Source organism: Protopterus annectens, chromosome 1.part2 (genome assembly GCF_019279795.1).
Source record: "Protopterus annectens isolate FY-2018-M chromosome 1.part2, PAN1.0, whole genome shotgun sequence".
NCBI classification, from domain to species: Eukaryota; Metazoa; Chordata; order Ceratodontiformes; family Protopteridae; genus Protopterus; species Protopterus annectens.
The window spans coordinates 41,264,688-41,283,866 of record NC_056727.1 but is presented as its reverse complement, the minus strand read 5'-3'; positions in this window follow the sequence as shown (position 1 = coordinate 41,283,866).

The following is a 19,179-nucleotide window of genomic DNA, read 5'->3' as shown; positions in this document are numbered from 1 at the left end:
GCAGCAAAATAAAATATCTCCCTCAGTCTCGAACCCAGGACATTGGAAACACTAGTCTGCATGACTTACCACTAAGCCATGACTGCTATACAAGAACATTGTGCTGAAAGAAATATATCATAAAATAGCAGGAATTAATGTAAAGGGAATATAGCAAGTATAGTACACAAAGCATGTCATGTATATTTACTGTCAAATCTAGTGGATTTGTAAAATAGTACTGTGTGCTGAGAAATAGTCATGCTAGTTGGTAGCTACTAGGTAATAATGTCACAGTAGCATTTGGCAAGCCACACACATACTCAGAGCAGGATAAACACTGCCATAGTTGAATAGTTAAGAGATCAGACATAGCAACTGTGACTGAGTTACAGGGATGTCCCTGATGTGAAAACAAATGTCAACTGTGCCCCACTGACACCCTGTCAAATGTACTAACAGTAGGCAGAAAGGTGTAACTACACATGCAATGGTAGCTATGAATGACTGAAGGTATGCACCACCTGCACGTCACAAATGGTGTACTAATATATATGCTTGAAATAACCCACAGTCACAACTGCAGAATATCAGAATATGTCATTGGAGTATCCCACTCCTATGTACCATTCCATGAGGCTGATAAAAGATGCACCTGAGAGTATCTGAGGCCTGCTCAGCAGCATGATCAAATACCCTTGTAAGTGTCAAGGCCCACACCATGGCCTGACCACACTGCATGCAGTAACACCCTACCACAACAAACACATAGGGAATTGCTGCCCAAACAGATTTAGCAAGCATTACAAGCTGTGAATGTAAATGGAAAATAGGAAAGCCATAGCAACACATTACAGGAAAGACACCTAGCAGGCATACAAGGAGTGAATGCAAAGGCCAAATATTGAAGCCATAGCAACAGATTGCAAGAGCCACTGCTATATACCAGTTACACCACAATCCCCACAGGAAAGCACACACACCCATATACACAGTATTACTAGTCGTAGGTGTCAGTTTACATACACACGGAGAAGAGGACACTGGAGAAAGGAATACTCAGCTTACAGAACAACATGCATTGCAGTGTCTACAACACAGCCTGAAATATGAGAGACATACCAACCCTTACGCTCACAGACCAGTGTCCACAGCAAACCAGCATGGTCCCCACCCTGATAATCTGAAAGGGCTACGCCTACCCAACAGACCTTTTTGTAGCACAGTCCTGTAATCACAGTGAGAACTGCAATCACTACACAACAGGCTGCATGCAATTAGCAAATGCTGGTTAACAATTGGTGCAGAGACCATCACATGGACATGTGCAGATACCTACAAAAGCATCCTGTACTCCCAGTCCACACATGCAATACTGTCATTGCACCCGCTGGAGGTAAAGAGAGAGAGAAAGAAAGAAAGAAAGAAAGAAAGAAAGAAAGAAAGAAAGAAAGAAAGAAAGAAAGAAAGAAAGAAAGAAAGAGAGAAAGAGAGAAAGAGAAAGAAAAAAACCTGTAACAACAAAACAAAGAGGCTGACAGCAGGCCAAGTAACTACAAGCCTACGCAAACAGCTGCAACAAACACAGGTAATGTAAAGTACTACTATAATACTCTACATACTGTGAACCCTCCAGATGTGTTATTGGTCTGTATCTATGTATATGAGGATGTGCATAGGGACGGGGACATACTGAAACTGTCACTGAAGGCTCCACATACATATGTATGTGACGGTAGCTATGTGCACATAGCAATGTAGGTTCTAGTGCAATGTACAAGTAGGTTGTACAGTAATGGGTGTTCAGCAGAACGTTACTGTGTGTATACATATGTGGAACTAAAAAGGAGTATATATTATATATATATATATATATATATATATATATATATATATATATATATATATATATATATATATAAAACATGTGTATATGTATGTATATTGAGATATGTATGTATATATATATAATATGCATATGTGTATACATAGAGAGGGATGTAGAAATACTTAGACATATATAGTTTCACAGTGTCATAGTTTAGTACTAGGCTATCTGCAGACAGTGTATAGAATAGATTTATAAAATTGCGCTTCTGTATAGTAGTGAAACAGTGAAGACCCCCGTACATAATAGCATTAGTTTACTGTGCCTCTGTCTAGTAATGACACAGAGATGACCCCTGGTGTAAACCTATGATCTCCCATCCACTCGTCAAGAATTCACATGAAGAGTGTCAGTGAGGGTCTCTGCCTAACATGAACTGGGATCCTGTTCCACAGTATGGGAAGCCTCTTAGTGATGAATCTGTCCCTACAGTATGTCCTATTCATATGTGTGCTGAGGTTTAAATCTGTAGCTGTTGTGGTTCTGATGGATTTGGATTGTATGAGGTGGAACATGTCCATCAATACCTGATTGGACATGGCCTTGTACATCAGACACAGATCACCCCTAAGTAGGCAGTATGGTATGGAATAGAGCATGAGTTACTTTAGTCTGGCAGCATATGAAAGTTGTTGGAGACCCTTGATCCTCCTAGTGATGTACTTTTGGGGTCCCCCTAGCTGTTGCAAGTGCCAGGTGAGGTACATACCAAATGGGGCATAGTACACAGTCATGGGCCTGATAATGGAGGAGTATAGGGGTACAATGACCCCTTTTGATCTGGATGTGAATCCCTTCATGATAAGGTGGGCAAGGTAGGAAGTCTATCCAACCACTTTGGCAATGTGGGTGTCAAATGAGAGGTCAGTATCGATCAGTGTCACCAGGTCTCCGATTACTTTGTCTGTACTCAGTGGGTTACTGTCTATGTGATAATATGTGGGTACCTTGTCTGTCCGAAAGGGTATGACTATACATTACGTGGCATGCAGTTTAAGGCCATGACTCCAGCACCAGTTGTCGGTGTCCGTGAGGCCTTTCAATAGGATGTATGTGTCAGCTGGTGTATCAACTATGGCGCCTAGTATGCAATCATCTTTGAACATTGTCAGCCACTACCCTCCCATGTCTGCTTCCACATCTGAGAATTATATGCTGAACATGAGCGGTCCCAGGACAGAGCCCTGTGGGACACCACTTGTAACTGGCTCTGAGTCTGACATGGCACTAGTGAGTTTGACTGTAGGGTTTCTATCCGTTAGCCGGTTTGCAACCCATCTTGTGACATATGGATTTACATTTCAGCTGTTGATCATGTCTATGATGCCAGAGTGCGGTATTGTGTCGAAAGCCGTAGGCAAGTCCAGGTAGGCTGTATGGACCGCTGTGCCCTCGTCAATGGCTCTAGTGATTGATTTGAAAAGGTCAACCAGGTTCATAAGGCAGGATCTGCCCTCTACAAAGCCAAACCGGGTGGGATCAAGTGTCTAAGTCCCCAATGTCTCTGCGTATGAGTTCCATAATGATTCTTTCCATAGCGTTGCAGACCAGGCTGGTTAAGCTCATGGGGCGGTAGTTACCAGGGTCTGTAGAGGTGCCTCCTTTGTGGAGTGGGACAACTGTTGCTGTATGCCAGTGTCCAGGTACATATGCTGTAGTAAGGTTACAGTTGAATAGCATTTAATGTGCATTTTAGCTCCTCTTGGAGTTCACGTAGCATGCAACCTGCAATACCGTTGGGTCCCATTGATGCTGTGTTTACAGCTTTGCTGAGGGTGGTTCCCAGCTGGTCATCTGAGATGACAGGGAGGTTACAGTCAGCTGGGATAAGTAATTCCTCATGTGTGGGTGAGGGAGGGGAGAAATCTGCTCTGAACCTGTCTGCCAGAATGTTGGCATTATCCGTGTGTTCAGTGTAGCTTTTGTCACTGTGAACTAACTTTGAACATAGCTGAGGGTTCCCACCCAGGTGTGTAACATAGCAGAAGAAGGCCTTGTGGTTATCTGTAGTGTCCTTAGCGATGTCCCTCTCATTGTTGGCCTTGCATGTTTGTACGACAAAACGCATCTTTCTACTAGTGCTGATCAGAGATGCCTTAGCTCTATGGAATTCTGCTCTACCGTGCAGTAGCTACCTTCTGTTGTTATACAATTTGTTCAATGCTGGGGTCCACCAGACAGGACACCTGCCCTTGGTGGAGAGGGTCTTGGTTTTATTTGGGATTGCATGATCCATGCATTCTTGGAGATGTCCGTAGAAAGCATATGTGAAGGTGTCTGCATTGTGGGATGTGGTTTCCACTGGCCCAGTGGGCATAAAGGATACCAACTCAGTTATAAGAAGTGTAAAGTCGGCATGTGAGAGGTTTCCCACTGTAGTCTTTTTTGTTGTGGGGGAGGTGGGATATGTATATCCAGGGGGATTAGTCTGTGGTCAGATGTGACTAGTGAGGGGTATACTTCCAGTGTGTAGCACATTGTCCCCATGTTTGTGATGATCAGGTCTAGTATATTATCTCCCCTTGTGGGAGAGGTGACTAGCTGTTCCATTGCATTTGACTTAATGAATTCCGGGAGCCTTTGGGCTAGGGTTTTTGGGGTAGAATAATGCACCCAGTGTATGTTAGGGTAGTTGAAGTCTCCCAATATGATGGTGTACGGTGGGACATTCATATCCTCCAATGCCTTCAGGAAGGCTGACTGTGGTTCCTGAGATTGGGAGGGTGGTCTGTAACATGCTACTAGTTGTATAGCAGGTTTGCCTATGGTTATCTGTACCTGGATGGTCTGTGATGCTTCATGTGTTGCCACTAACCTGGAGATTTGGGTGTCCTTCATGAATATGGACACACACACCCTCTCTTTTTGTTTTGTCCCAAGTCCTGGGGCCAAAAGGCATGATACGGGGTATAGCCTGGTACTGCTGGTGTGCTCTCAGGAGCCTTGAACCAGGTTCTCACTTACTGCACAGACATCGAGATTGGTAGAATATGGTAGAATATGTACATACAGATATATGTAATACACACATACATATATAGATATATGTAGATACATATACATATACAGATAGATCTGACTGACAACAGATATGTCTGTATATGACTATCTCTCTCTCTCTGTCCCACCCCTTCTCACTCTCCCCCTGTCTCTCTCTCTCACTCTCTCCCCCTCTCTCCCCACATCTATATGTATATATCTACATCTATATATACATATTATATACATATATACAAACATATATACATATCTATATACCGATATAAATATATCAATATATATATATATATATATATATATATATATATATATATATATATATATATATATATATATATATATATATATATATATACTGTGTGAGGCACATGTGTGCAGATGTCTTGCAACAGGTGCCTGGTGTCAAAGGCATGGAGTGAACACCAGTGTGGATACTGGAGTACCATACCCCATTCAAAAACACTGACACCAGTAACCACCACATATGCGCATGACTGCCCACCACTGCATGTGTCAGGGGGGAACAGGGGCAACAAGTGTACAATAGGCTCCCCATTGATATACACAGTGGCACACTAGTCCTGTAATACCTGTACATGGAACGTGTCAGCGGACATGGTGTGTCAGCTATGGACATGTAGGTCACTGTACCCCTCCACACCCCACAATGTCCTACACGGTATGTACCTCCCATGACAGCTACAGATATGGAGAAGGACACAGACATATGCAAGTAACTGTGTCAATGCACTCAAACACAATACCTATGCAGAGTGACTGACAAGACCACAGAGCGCACACAGACTACCTACATAGAGGTTATCACTGCTGGATATACATAGTTCGGTCACGCCCATGACAGTTGTCTAACAACCATGGTAACACCTCCAACATCCACAACACAAATTACCTATGTCTGTCGTCCTTGTCACTGCAGTATAGAGCACATGGTGGAGGTACAGGACCCTACCCACAGATACGACATACCCTGTAGTAGACCACACAGAATTAAGAAGCAAGGCTCCTCATGAGTAGATGTCAGACATACCCCTGCTGAATGTTATGCAGATAGGTAATATGCTATATGAGTCACCCTGTGTAACTGTTTGTAAGGAGCAGGTACGATCATAACACATGTGTCACAAGGGGCATAACAGTATGCTGCTGTAGGCCCAGGGCCAAAAGCACACTATCTACCTAAGACACAATGCACACCCATGAACACATTGCAAATGAAATATGTGAGGTGGAATGAGTGTGCCAGTGACTGGGTGCATGTTGTGTACTGGTGTGATTGCTCACCATGACTGTCTGTCTGTCATGGTAGTGTGTGTCCTTGGTGTGAGGCCAAAGATAGGTGTGTGAGGTATTGCAATCAACACATACTACATTGCCATATGTTGTGCTGTGTTACCCTGTATGTCACTGTGGTGTAGGTAGGGTTATGGCAAGTAACAGTAGTGTGCATTACCAGTGAAATATGTAATGTGCATTGTGTGCAATGCATGGGCTGATAATGTTCCCCATACAGTACCTTGATACAAACCCCCAGTGTGAGGTTGTGTATTGTACCTGAAACAGTGTGTTGACTGCTGCAGTATACTAGTCTGTCGTATGGAGTGTGCCAGGTACTGTTGCACAGTTGTCGGATGAGCACTGATATCTGGTCATTTACATGTGTGTCCCCCAATAGACAGACAGACGCTATATATGGTGGTTAAGTTATATCACTGCAGTCGAGTATTATGTGCATTATGTGTGCCATAGTTTGCTGAAAGATATTGCTGACATATTCTCCTTTTCAGAGCTATGGTTCACCAGCAGAACCCTGTCTACTCAGCTGCAGAGGAGGAAGAGATACACCAGAGCCTGGTGCGGGATTTTGCTGTACTCTTTTCCTGCACCAGCTAGAACCAGCAGGAGAGGGCTGCACTGTGGCAAGACCTGGTCCGTCGTGTAAATGACATAGGCACACATAACCGGACATATGAGCAGGTACGCCATCACTGCAGTGATTTAATTAGAAATGTCCATCAGCGTGTGTCGGATATCCACAGGCAGCAGCTTGCCACAGGTGGTGGGGTGTCTAGACATCCCCCCTCACCAGACTGGAGGGACTACTCCTAAGTGTTGTGGCTCCAGCCCAACAGCAACAGCAGCAGCATACATGTGTAATGATGGAGGCTGGAGCCACACAGCAGCATTACATGGAGCGTACAGGTTACATGCCATGTGTATAGTTGACCGTTCTGTACACTGTTAGGTTATGCATGTGTGAGGTGTGTCCTCGTTTTGTAGCTGTAATCTTGGTAATTATTGTGCAAGAGTGATATCCTCAATATCAGCAGTACACCTGTGGAAGCTAATTGTTGCACTACTGAACTGTATCATGCCCACAGTATCAATGGCACAGTTGTGCCCACTGACAATAAATGTCTCTTTTCTGCAGGTCCCTCTGGTGTAACAGCAAGGCAGCCTATCCATGCTGGTGAGTGTGTAATACCATTACCTTCAATACTCTTGATACTAATAGTAATAATAGGCTGAAGCAGTAGTGCTATGTGTTTGATTGCAGGTGTGTTTGTGTCTGTGGGTTGATATCTCATATACTGAGGTGTGTGCATGTGTGCATGTGCCCATGTGTACATGTGTGCATGTGTGCATGTGTGCATCTGCCCATGTGTGCATGTGCCCATGTGCGCATGTGTGCATGTGTGCATGTGTGAATGTGCGCATGTATGCATGTGTGCATGTGTGCATGTGTGTATCAGTGGTGACATTGTGTACACATTGTAAACTGTGTTTCGTGTCTTACTCCCACAGGTTCTGGTGCTGCTCTGATGTTGTGCAGCAGGGAACCTGAATCAGCTGCTGTGGATAGTGATAATGATGATACATGTGTAATGGCACAGGTAGGTGTGCCAGGGTCCGTCATTGGTCAGACAATTGACACTACACAGCTGTTGACCCCATCAATGCGCACAGTCATCCTGCCAATACATCCTTTGTCACCAATGTCCCTAGGTGATGGACAGGATACAGTGGGCATTGACCAGGGTAATGTGGTATCTGTGGCACATGCATCCCCACACAGCAGCCATGGCCAGGGTCCTGACATGGTACCACACAGGCAGACGTCCAGGGGTTCTCGTGGGAGCATCCGTGGGCATACTGCCCCTGTCAGACATGCCCGCAGAGGTCTTTCAACCTCAGCAATGTTTTGGGCTGTAATGCAGGCACAGTCACGTATGGAATGGTACACCAGACAGGGTCTGAGGGAGCTGAGAGCATGTCACACAGCCATGAGTGACAGTATGCGTGATGTTGCGGTTGCCATCCGTAACTTCACCGAGGTCACTGACAGACGTTGGGGGGACACATTAGATTTGCTCCACAACTACATGTCCATGAGCCAGGGCAATGGTGGTCGGTTGAGGCGTCGACGTGGCCATATGCCAGCAACAGCAGCAGCTGGCAGCCATTGCGGATGACAACAGGCCCGCGGCCGCTCACATAGTGCCAGCAGCAGCCCCAGCAATGCTGGGTCTGTGCTGTCATCAGACCGCCCTAGGAGACCACGTGCACGTGGCGCTGGACAGTCCTAACAGGGACCTGTCTCCAGTCACCAACCACCTGCTTCTGATGACAGTACCCAGTCTGGCTTAGTACCTGATATGGTCCGTAGCACCCCTGCCAGGCACAGGTACCATGTCCGTGGCCACAGACCGTGATCTGTATGACCTGGCAGGTACAGTCTGTGGCTGTCCACAAACACCTGTATATGGCAGCCATGAGGTGGGACTGTGTGCATTCATACACACATGCAAAGTGATAACACCTAGGGCTAATGCATACACGCACACACTGCATCAGCATTGCCCCATCTTGTACTGCTGTCCCTCACCAACACACACACACAGACATGTCAATTGGTTGTATCAGTGGCAGACTCAGGCATACCAGGTACACACCCTGTGCATATGATGAAACTGTGCCACCTCCTGCAATCTGTAAAATCGGTGCAGGAACAGGTTAACATGGTGCTGATGCACAGGGTGACTACATAGACATGTTGTAATAGTATGATGTTGACAACAGTACAGTGTAATGATATCATTGTGGGTATATACCAGCATGCCTGATGCAGTTACAGTATGAATGTCATTGTATTGTTTTGTACACCCATAGTAATTACCACAGTGTTCTGTCTGCACATCTTTGCATACTGGTGGTGAGGCTGTCAAGGGATGGCCACCTACATAGGTAGCACAGGGGATACAACAATGTACACATTGATACTAAATGATGGTCATGTCAACTGCGAGTTGCATGCTGTCCACACACGACTCTGCAATGCGGATGTTTCAGGATGTTGATATCTGTGCAGTACTACACAACAGGTTCAAGGCTCACAAGAGCACACTAGCACTACAAGGTCACACCTCATACCATGCATGACACCACCAAAACACAGAACTAACTATGACAGGAGGGAGAGTGTCCATACATGTCAAGGATACTGTGGTGCCAGGACAGGTAGCATACATCATACTAAGTCTGGAACTGCTGAGTGAGGGCTCAGTGTCTGTTATTTGACATGTGTATTATTACAGGTATGAGCACTTGGGTATCAGGCCAGTTATTCAACATTACGAAGGTACGTGGTCTATACACTTGTGTGGGGTGCGGCTGGACCCAGCCCATCTGATCTGTGAATGTCTGGGTACTGCCTTATAGTGCCTGCATATATGCACTGTTACCTACTGGAAGTCGTACACCTTGTTTGTTGTAGCATAGTCTACATACAGGCCTGTTGACTGTAGCTTTGTTTGTATGCATGTTTGCCTGTTATGTTCCTGAAATACTGATTCCACCTGCAGTGCAGATTTACAGTGCCTCTGTGGATTCCTAGAGACATCTGTATTGCTTACTGTACTGATGTCCATGTCTCACTTGACAGAATGTCACTGTTTGTCCTGTTTGCATGTAACTTGCCTGTAACACATTGCATATGACTTACCTCGCATTTGCTCAAGACAGCATTCATATATGCCAGCACTAACAAATCAGGAGCACTACACCCTCACATAGTCACCTTGAGTACCTTGTTCCCCATTAGCCCTATGTGTCGTTACTTAGTATGGGAGTCACAATGCTATGGTAGCATGTGCAAAGGTCACCTGTCGATCTACTCTCAGGTCCAGTTGGTGAATCTGTGAGTCAGATGGCAATGTTACAGCTGCCTCATGTACACAGACAACCCTCTCCCCTTCCCATACATGTACAACACATGTGAGAGATGCAACCACATAGCCAAACTGGGGGCTAAGCTCTGTTAACTCAGCACTGGCATTCCCTGTCAGGTGGAGAGGGATACTACAGTGAATACAGTACCAGTATCCCATAGACATGCCACGACCGCAATCCAAACACAAAAACACACAGGTACATTATTGGACTCTCAGAATAGCATCCTGCCTGAGCAGCTGACACCTGAAAAGCAGACACACAAGCAAACGTTAAGCCAGAGCAGAGCACGTGCAACACATAGCTCACAAAGCCTGTGTGCCAAACAGTCACAGGCCATATGGCTTGACAACACACCTGCTACAGTTGTATGAGGAACGTCTATCGTCAGGTACACTGAGGTCCTGCTCACCAGGCTGAACAAGGTGATGGTCACACTAAGCTGCCCGTCGGGCACTATGATCCACCACATAACACAAGCATACCGGTCACTCCAAGGCATGTAGAAGTATGACTCAGTCATTGTCTGTGCCAGTGTGTATGACCTCTGATGCACCTCCCTGGACTACATGTTAGGGGACATAGAGGGGCTCTCTGAGCTTGGGGCACAGGCTGGTATGACCCTGGCCTTGAGTAGCATCTCACCCTCACCAAGAATGCTGCCACAATATGTAGACAGGATCATCAGTTTCTGCAATTAACGTATGTTTCAGTGACATTCAAAGGGGATCCAATGCCTGTCAGTGTGGGATTACATGCTGGACAAGCCACATTGCTTTGCTTGGGACAGCTTGCACCTGTCACCCATGGGCCATTGTATATTGGCAGAGGCTGTTGCTACACACATAGTGACTTTGTATGCAAGGCTGACATTACATAGCCACCTACACAGGTATCACACGGGATAGGACACTAATAGAAATGCTACTCAACAGCAGCAGTGTAAACCTCAAGATGTATGCAGTGGAAACTGTCCTTAGCATGGGGTACAGCAATATCCGTGCAGTAACAGACTCCTGGTACAAGGCTCCCAGGTGCACACCATCAGTGCCAGGTCATTCCTGATACCATGCTTGTTGTCCCCTACACATGCACCAAACCAGAACAGGGGGGATGTATCCAAAGGCACCTCAGATACACACCCCCCCAGGTTGGTGGCACTGCACAAAGTATCAGATCCTATCCATGTGCAACTAACAGTGGGTTAGACTACCTTCAGGTTCATAGCCTGGCACACACCACACTCCCATACCCAGGAAACCCACTTGCCCTTCCTGACAACACTGGGAATATGACGGTCTCTACACACACCAATATGGTTCTACTGAGACTACCCAAACATACAGTGAGAGGATTACTCTAGCCCCAAGACCCTATCTGAAGGGTTCTTATCATTCATTCCCTGCATTGCTATGGAACAATTTCTTACTACTCCCACAAGAGGTGACAACATGCTGCACCTGTTCATCACCAACATGTGGACTATATGCTCCAGACCAGTCATGTATCCCTCGCTGGTGGGATGACACCATCTACAACCCACACTGTCTAGTCACATACCACATGCAGCCCCAGCACAGAACACCACAGTCATGCAGTTAGTTGTCTGATGCATATTCCATGTATTCACATGAGGCAGGCTTCGGACATGGGAACTATTGCAGTTCACAGGTACATATGTGTAGGTGGCACACACATACATCATGTGTGCATTGACATTACTGATATAATGTATGTCGTGCAATATTGGGAACAACACCCCACACACATGGAAAAACTGTGTGACAAAAATACACATGGCGTTTGCAGCATACAAACCCCTACCTAACTATGTTCTGCAGAGTGCGCTATTTGCATTACTGGGAGGTTTGCTTTCTCCTGCTGTACTTATAGCGTGCTGACATCATCGGTGTTTAGACAGTGGAATATGCAGCATGTGATGTGTAGTAACAGTTGCCAAAAGGGACATTTCTTTTACACATGGAATTGCACACACACTACTCCCCCACACACATTCGCACACACACTGTGCACTTGCAGGATTCAAACCCCTACTTAACTATGTTATGATACTTGTGAGAGACACAGTAGCAGAGCATGCTATTTGCATTACTGGGAGGGTTGTTTTCTCCTGCTGTACTTATAGGGTGCTGACATCATTGGTGTTTAGACAGTGGAATATGCAGTATGTGTTGTGTAGTAATAGTTGCCAAAAGGGACATTTTTCTTACACATGGAATTGCACACTCTACTCCCCAACACACATTCATGCACACACTGTGCACTTGCAGGATTCAAACCATTATCTAACTATGTTATGACATTTGTGAGAGACGCAGTAGCAGAGCGCGCTATTTGCATTACTGGGAGGATTACTTTCTCCCGCTGTACTTATAGGGTGCTGACATCATCAGTGTTTGGACAGTGGAATATGCAGCATGTGTTGTGTAGTAATAGTTGCCAAAAGGGACATTTTTCTTACACATGGAATTGCACACACTACTCCCCCACACACTGTGCACTTGCAGGATTCAAACCCTTACCTAACTGTTATGATACTTGTGAGCGACGCAGTAGCGGAACACGCTATTTGCATTACTGGGAAGAGTACTTTCTCCTGCTGTACTTATAGGGTGCTGACATCATCAGTGTTTGGACAGTGGAATATGCAGAATGTGTTGTGTAGTAATAGTTGCCAAAACGGACATTCCTCTTACACGTGGAATTGCACACATGACTCCCCCACACACATTCACTCACTCACACACACACTGTGCACTTGCAGGATTCAAACTCCTACTTAACTATGTTATGACACTTGTGAGAAACGCAGTAGCAGAGTGCACTATTTGCGCTACTGGGAGGATTACTTTCTCCTGCTGTACTTATAGGGTGCTGACATCATCAGTGTTTGGACAGTGGAAAATGCAGAATGTGTTGTGTAGTAATAGTTGCCAAAAGGGACATTCCTCTTACACGTGGAATTGCATACATGACTCCACCACACACATTCACTCACACACACACTGTGCACTTGTAGGATTCAAACTCCTACCTAACTATGTTATGACATTTGTGAGAAACGCAGTAGCAGAGTGCACTATTTGCGCTACTGGGAGGATTACTTTCTCCTGCTGTACTTATAGGGTGCTGACATCATCAGTGTTGGGACAGTGGAATATGCAGCATGTGTTGTGTAGTAATAGTTGCCAAAAGGGACATTTTTCTTACACCTGGAAATGCACACACTACTCCCCCACACACACACTGAACACTTGCAGGATTCAAACCCCTACTTAACTATGTTATGACACTTGTTAGAGATGCAGTAGCAGAGCACGCTATTCACATTACTAGGTATAATTTCTGCTCCTGACATATGTATAGTGTGCTGACATCATTATGGATGAAGAGGTATGTACATCTTTTACTATCCATCAGTACAGGGGAGAGCATATCTATGCATTAACTTTGTACAGGCACAGTAGCCTACTGTACTGTGGAGGCAGACACCAAATACACTGTGGATAGCCTTCTGTATTCCCTAGGGACAACAGTCTAGAATTGCACTCTATGGCCATATGTTTACCTGTCAGATGCAAGTATCTGTTGCTCATATACTGTTTGTGGGTCTTTATTGCCATAGCCTTCCCTATCTCTATAAACAACGTGTGTACTGTGGGAGATGTTTGCATATGAGTGGGATCCAGTACTTTACTTATGTCTCTGTTGTAACTTCACTGTGTGCACTGGGCAGATGTCTGTATTGTGGGAGGTTCCTGTGTTAACACATAGAAATGCCAGATATGTGTGTGCAACTGCTGAACTGTGACATGGCCTAAGTGTGTGAGCATGCCCAGTTCACAGTTTGTATGGCTTCTTGACTGACACGTCTCATTTATCTAAGTGTGCGAGCATGCCCAGTGTGACCTTTCCTTATGTTGGGATCTGTGGACCACCACATTTGTGTTTGTGTGTGGACGCCATCTATATATCACATGGACAGTTGAGTGTTGGACATCAGGTTGTGTTCTTACTGCCCAACTGCTTTGTGTCTGAACCTAACAGGCATTATGCTGTGCCTGCAGGGTCACCATGGGATAGTTTGCATACAGTTGTCATCATCCTTTCTTGCTGACCAAACAGTTGTATTGTCGTATAATGTACTGGTGCAGAACTTTCACTGTGGTGGACAGTATAATCGGTTTCAGTCCTATCACTGCTTGTAATATTTATAGTGAGCACACCAGACTAGTTGAGGGCCAGTTGTGCAGATATGACCATGTTGCATTTTGTTCAGATATGGACAGCATAGTACATGATTGTCCGACATTGTTAATGTATTCCACAACTTGTGTGGACAGTGACAAACAATGGCCATGTGCCCTAGTCCATTTGTAATGTTAGTCAGAGAGTGTTTGTCCTTCAACACACATTTACTGGTGTTTGCCATGACATATGTCATGGTTAGTGTGTTGTGCCTCTGTCTACCTGTGACATACAGGTGATATCCAGGGTACACCTACCATCTCCCATCCAGTCATCATGATTCCTCTGGATGACAGTCACTGAGGGACTCCCTGGATATCCTGTAGTGGGAGTTTAGTCGTGAGTGGAGTGAGCTTCTGGGTTATGGACCAATCGGTACAGCATGTCCTGTTTATGTCTGTGCTGGAGTTCAGGCCTGTCAGCTGCATAGGTCACCAGCATTCAGTGTTTACATGGTGCCAAATGTCCATTGATACCAGGTTGGTCATGGCTCTATACATCAGGCACAGTTCACCTCCAGCCAGGCAGTAGGGCACTGTGTGGAGCTACAGTTTCTTTAATCAGGTGACACATGGCATCTGTTACAGCTCTGCGATCCTCCTGGTGGGGTATTTGTGTGGTCTTTCCAGTTGCTGCAGGTGTCTGCTATGGTACATCCCTGAAGGGCCATTGTACGCAATTGTGAGGCTGCTGATGGATGACTGGAGAGGCACATTGACCCACCCTAACCAAGCTGTGCTTGCCTTCATGATTAGGTGGGTATATGGTATGTTTCTGTAACCACTACAGACACATGGTTGTCACATGCAGGATATCTATCACCTTGTGTCCCCAGGTCTCTTATTGTTCCTGATGTACTTACTGGGTTAACACCTTTGTGGTAATTTCTGGCCATGTACTGTGTTTCCACAGGGGTTGACTATACACTATTCTGCATTTAGCTTGTTGACATGGCTGTGGCACGACTTGTCTGTTTTTATGTGTGCCTTTTGTAGGTTGCTTGTGTCAGCTGGAGGGTCCAATATGGTGGGCAGCTTGTAGTCCTCTGTGAACCTGATCAGACAGAGTCCTTCCATGTTGGCCTGTACCTATGTGACATATATAGCATACAAGAGAGGTCCCAGGACCATGCCTTGTGGGATGCCAGTTGTACCTGGTTTGCAGTCTGCCATGGCTGCAGCATGTCTGACCAGGTCAGTTCTGTCCTTGAGCTGGTTTGCAACCCATCTACTTGCATAGGGGTTTATAGTTAGGCTGGTGAGCTTATCTGTACCGCCAACTAGGGTATTGTATGGAAGGGTTTAGCAAGGTCCAGATAGGCTGTGTGATTCACATTCCCCACATCAATGGCCTTGGTGCATGTTTCACATGAGTCAGACATGTAAGGGGCAGGATCTGCCCTATGACAGCCGCACTGGGTAGGGTCCAATGTCTGTAGGTACCCAATCTCGTTATTCATGGGATCCATGATCATCCTCTCCATTACTTTGCCAACCTAGATAGTTGGGGTTGAGGGGTGATAGTTTGCAGCATCCATTCAGGCACCCCCTTTGTGGTGTGGGACCACTGTTGCTGTACACTGCTCTTTGGGTACATATCCTGTGGTAGGACTGATAGTGCGCAGTACTGCTATTTGCTCTTCCATTCTTCTTACAGTACTTGTTGGACACAACCCAGGACACCATCTGGTACCATTGATTCTGTGTGCTGTGCTTTGTGGATGCTGGCTGTTACCTCAGCATCTGCAATGTCAGGGGGCCAGCACTCTCCTGGGATAGATATTTGGCAGTTATGTGCTGGTGGGGAGTTTGGAAGGAATCTGTTCGGTAGGCTGTTGGCAATGTGTGTGGGTTTGGTGTATTGTTTGTGATATTAGAGTGCTGCAGAGCATATCTGTGGATTATCACCATGGTTCTTGCCATCAGGTAGGACAGCTGTGTGATAATCCTTTGTGTCCTGCACAATTTGTATCATCATAGGTTCATAGGTTCATACTAGGCTATCTGCCCTGGCCTTGTTTGAGCAGGGACAGACTGTGTGTGGGTCTCAACACCCCTTGCAATGTGCATATTATGCCCATGTAGGGTTTACTTTACTAGATGTGACACAGGGATGGCCCCCAGTGTACACCTACTATCTCCCGTGCACTTCACCAGATTTCTCTTGTTGAGTTTGTGTGTGGAGCTCAGCCTATCATGGACTGGGACTCTGTTCCAGAGTGTCAGGAGCCTCTGGGTTATGGATCTGTCCCTCCAGCACATCCTATTAATCTATGTGTGGAGGTTCAGATATCTCACTGTGGTGTGTCTGCTGGATTTGGGGTTTCTGCAGTGGAGCATGTCCATTCATTCCGGATTGGACATGGCCTTGTACATCAGGCATGCATCACCTCTGACTGTGCAGTATGCTTCTGAATTGTGCTGTGGTTTCTTCAGCCAGGCTGCAGATGTCCAATGTTTGGACCCTTTATCCTGTTGGTGGGGTACATTTGGGGTCTTTCTAACTGCTGCAGGTGTAAGGTAAGGTACATCCGAACTGGGGCATTGTTGTCATGTATGGACCTGATAAGGGAAGAGTATGGGGGCACAGTGACCTCTCTAGCTCTACATGTGCATCCTTTCATATTAAGGTGGGCAATATAGCAGGTCTTCCTGGCCACCTTGGCAATGTGTGTCACATGACAGGTTACCGTCCACTTGTGTCCCTATGTCCCTGATTACTTCTTCCATACATAATGGATTGCCACCTATGTCACACTTTGTGTGTGCCTTGTTTGGTATTTGTTGAGACATTCATGCTCTGCAGTGTCTTCAGAAAGGCTGGCTGGGGTACCTGGGTTTGTGTGTGTGGTCTGTAGCAGGCTTCAAACAGGTACACAGTTTGAGCCAGTGTTACTTGCCCGTGGATAGTCCATGCTGCTTCTTGCTGTGGTACCAACCTGGGGGTGTGGTTATCCTTGATAATTACTGGTAGCCACACTCCTATTGTCGTGTGTTCCATGTTTTGGAGCTGTAGATCATGGTATGAGGCATAACCTGGTAGTATTAGGGTGCTCTTCTGGGTCTTGCCCAGGTTTCTGTTACAGAACACATATTACCATTCTCCATGCTGTGGTGGGTTTGGTCTGCATGCACCTTGCAGGTTAGACTTCTGGCGTTGGGTAGCATTACGTCCAGGTTATTATCCCTTGTGCTACCTATGGTGGTGGGTTTGTGTTTCCAGACTTACCTATTCCAGGCACAGTGGGGGTGACAACAGCCTTTGCCAGTATCCACACAGCCAGGTGTGCTGGGTGCGTGCCATCCCTAGCAGGTGGGGCATCATGTCTTGCTCAGCATGTCAGCCCAGGCTGTCAGCCATGTGTTCCCCCTTGCTAACAGCAATACCTCAGCAAATTATTGTACTTGATCTTGTTGTCTTCATAGTGTGGCATCATGCTTGGTGAGGGTGAGATGTTAGGTAGGGTCTTCATGTTTGCATATACTAGATGGTGTTACATTGCTTAACACATGGCAATCATGCCTCAGGTGGTGCTGCAGGGCTGCCTCTGTCGGATGAACATACTACACTCCCTGCACATGTCTGAGAGCAGGTTGTGTTATGTTAGGCATCCCTGTTACTATATGAGTGAGTCAGAGAGGGGTATCATTCCCAGGGTTCCTACTGAGCCAGTGTATGTGCTATGCGTTGCCTCTTTGCCAAGGCCAGGGCATACTGGGCACGCCTCCTTCTGCCTACTGGGGCAGGCTCAGGTTGTTCCTCCTCTGAGTCACGCTCTGCCTGTGATGGCCTTGGCAATGGTGGGGGGCTGTTTGTCCCGGCCCTATGCTGGTCCTGCTGCAGCTGTTTTCACAAAATCATATTATGTAGCATAGCACATACCATGACAATTTGGGTACATGTAGTTGGTGAGTACTGCAAGCTCCACCAGATGTGTCCAGGCACCGGAACCGTGACTTGAGCAGCCCAAACACACGCTCTATTACATTACGTGTTTGTGCGTGTGCCTCATTATGGCGTTCCTGTTCGGGTGTGTGTGCATTTCTGATGGGTGTCATCAGCCACGGCTCCAGTGCATATCCTGCATCCCCCACTAGGTGACCATGTGGGATGTCCCCATTGGCAAATGTCTGGTACAGCTGCATCAAATGCCAGATATGGGAATCATGGTAGCTCCCAGGGCAGTCAGCACACACATTTATTATTATGCCCTGGGCATCACACACGACCTGGCAGTTGATGGAGTGGAAGCCCTTGCAGTTAATGTAGGCCCTACCCCGCTCACCGGCTGGTGCTTTAATGTGTATGTGCGTGCAGTCTATTGCACCCACTACCTCAGGCTATTCCGCTATTTGCTGGAAGAGATGCATATTGCTGGCCAATAAATCACGGGCATTGGGGAAATATACATGCTCACCGACATGTGCTGACATGGCATCCAGGAACTGGTGCAGTACCCTGGAGGCTGATGCCTGTGATATCCCCATCATATCACCAGTTGGTCTCTGGAAGGTACCTGTTGCTAGTATTCTTAGGCCAACACATACCTTGGTTTCCACTGGGATGGGTTCCCCTCTGTTGGTTCTGTGTGTGAGGTGTGGCCTGCACAGCTTAACAATTTGCTGCAGGAGGTCTCTGTCCACTCTATAGCGCTCCACTATCTCCAGCTCATGTAACCCCTGGTAGGTGACCCTGGGCCTGTACACTCTTCTCCGTCTCCTCACTGTGGGTTGTCTGGCAGCATTTGCATTGTCACCACCCTCAGCAAGTCTCCTATGTCTCCTTATAACAGCTAT